A 2,845-nucleotide genomic window follows, 5' to 3' on the forward strand; every position below is an offset into this window, starting at 1 on the left:
TGATTAACAGTTTTCTTATGTAGTTGGCTACTCTCATATTGGGGGCATAGATATTTACAATTGTTAGATCATGTTGGTGGATAGTCCCTTTAAAAATGATGTAGTGTCCTTCTGTATCTCTAACTACAGTCTTTAGTTTAAAATCTAATTTATCTGATAGTAGAATCGCTACCCAAGCCTTCTTTTGAGGCCCATTGGCATGAAAGATGCTTCTCCATCCCTTCATTTTCAGTGGGCATATTTATAGGTTCAAAATGGGTCTCTTGTAGATAACATTTGGATGAGTCCTGTCATTTTATCCAATCTGCAACCCTGTGCTGTTTTATGGGCTAATTTTGGCCCTTCACCTTGAGAGTGATTATGGATAGATACCTTTTTAATGACATCATGTTACATTTGAAGTCTTTCTTTCTGTAGATTGTCTCTATATTTCTGTTCAATGCTATTAGTAGGATTTTTCCTCTTTTATAGAACCCACCTTGATATTTCTTGCAGTGTCGGCTTGGTGTTTGCATAGATTTTTAAGCCTTGCCAGTCTTGGAAAATCTTTATCTCTAAAAATATGGAACACTTCACGAATTTGTGTGTCATCCTTGTGCAGGGACCATGCTAATTTTCTCTGTATCATTCTAATTTTAGTATATGTGCTGCCAAAGTGAGCACTGGGGCATAGGTATTTACATTTGTTAGATCATCTTGGTGGATAGTCCCTTTAAGGATTATGTAGTGTCCTTCTGTGTCTCTGACCACAGCCTTTAGATTAAAATCTAATTTTTCTTATATAAGAATCACTACCCAAGCCATCTTTTGTGGCATATTGGCATGAAAAATGCTTCTCCATCCCTTCACGTTCAGTCTGGGTGTATCTTTAGGTTCAAAATTGGTCTCTTGTAGACACCATATGAATGGGTCTTGTCGTTTTATCCAATTCGCAACCATGTGTCATTTTATAGGCACATTTAGGCCATTCACATTGAGAGTGATTATTGATAGATATATTTTTATTGACCTCGTGTTGCCTTTGATGTCTTTCTTTCTGTAGATTGTCTCTATGTTTCTATTCAAATTTATTCTTATGGTTTTTCCTCTTTTATTGAACCCCCCATAATATTTCCTTCAGTGTGGGCTTGGTGGTTGCAAAATCTTTTAAGCCTTGCCTGTCTTGGAAACTCTTTATCTCTCCATCTGTTTTGAATGTCAGTCTTGCTGTAGAACGTATTCTTAGTTGCATGATCTTCTCATTTAGTGCCCTGAATATATCTTGCCAGCCCTTTCCGACTTGCCAGGTCTCTGTAGACAGGTTTGTTGTTATTCTGATGGACTTTCCTCTGTAAATAAAGAGCCTCTTTGTTCTAGAGGCTTTCATGAGATTTTACCTACAATTATGATTCCACAATTTGACTATCAGGTTTTGTGATTTTTTTTTTTGGGGGGGGGATCTATAATCTTAAGAGGAGTTCTTTCAGCTTCTAGTACATGCACGCTGGTTACATTCGCGAGATTGGAAAAATTTTCATGAAGAACTTGTTCCACTATATCTTCAAGGCTTCTTTCTTTCTCCTCCCCTTCAGGGATTCCAATAATTCTGACGTTGGAACATTTCTTGGCATCATTTATTTCCCTCATTCTGTTTTCATGGTTTCTAAGCTATTTGTTTCAGGCTTTCTCCTGATCCTTTCTCTCTATCTGTTTTTCCTACAGATTACTAATTCTATCTTATGCCTAAATTACCCTAGCTTCGAGATATTTTTGATTAGTTTGGAACTCATTGAGAGCACTGTGAAGCTCAAACTTTCAGCTCAGTCCTAACATTGTAAACATCCTGTCTGGTCGCTTTCAATCAATTCCATTGGTCATCCATTTATTTCTCCAATCTAGCTAATGCCTGGATAATTGTGAGCCTGAATTATCTTTCCAATATATTGTCTATGTTGATAGCTGTTAGCTCTGTTGCAGAAGGTCCATCCTCTATATTTTTCTTCTGTTGGGCATTCCTCCTCCTAGTCATTTTGGTGAGAGATGACTGAACAGATGTAGCTGGATGTATCAACGATGGTGCAGTCAAGGTGCACCGTGGAACACTTCTGAGAAATCAGGATTCCCCACCCAAACGAGAGACAAAAGAAAGGAAAAAGAAAAAAAAAAAAAAGAAGAGAGAGTGAGAGACAGGAAAGAAAGGGAAGATGAAAGAGAATGTATAGCCCAAATGGGCCCCAATGTATGATTTATAAAGTATACAAACAAAAACAGACAAAAAAAAAAAGACTGATAAAAGTATATGACATGAGAAAAAAATATGCAAATAAAGGAAGAACCTCCTCAAAAAGAACCCCAAGTATAAGATTTATATACTATCAGGACAAACACAAAAACACAGAAACACTGGTGGAAGAAGAAATGGGAGAGTGGTTATAAATTCTCAGTGTGGGCAAGGAAGGTTGTTTTAATTCTTCCTGGATGTATCTTGATATCTTGGTTAAACGACTCAACTATCCTAAGATAAAGGGGGATTAAAAATTGGTTTACCTATACGGGTAGTATTGATTGGGGTAAGTCAATTACTTTGAAGTTTAACTCTATATGAATATCAAAAAATAAAAATAAAAAGTAATAAACTAGACTAAACTAAACTAAACTAAAAAAAAGAAATTCAAAATATAGAAATGCAAAAGAAAAACACAGGTGTATGTATCAAAAAGTTCAGTTTAGAAATTATTATGGAATTTGATGTACTGGACAGAGCACTGTGATGTTAAATAGGTTAAAAATTATATATATATATATAATGAACCAGAGTAGTGGGAATGAGTTAAAAATAAAAGTTTTCCTGTGAAGTAGTGGTGGT

The 2,845-nt window shown here is 35.7% G+C and overlaps 1 non-coding gene across 1 annotated transcript; it reads right to left on the reverse strand.

The window, feature by feature from the left end:
• Positions 1–556: 556 nt before the first annotated feature.
• LOC131822519 (U6 spliceosomal RNA) lies at positions 557–663 on the reverse strand. The gene has a single exon (XR_009350285.1). It is a non-coding gene; the product is annotated as a U6 spliceosomal RNA (small nuclear RNA).
• Between the last annotated feature and the right edge of the window lie 2,182 nt (positions 664–2,845).

Source organism: Mustela lutreola, chromosome Y, assembly GCF_030435805.1.
Source record: "Mustela lutreola isolate mMusLut2 chromosome Y, mMusLut2.pri, whole genome shotgun sequence".
In the NCBI taxonomy this organism is placed as follows: Eukaryota; Metazoa; Chordata; class Mammalia; order Carnivora; family Mustelidae; genus Mustela; species Mustela lutreola.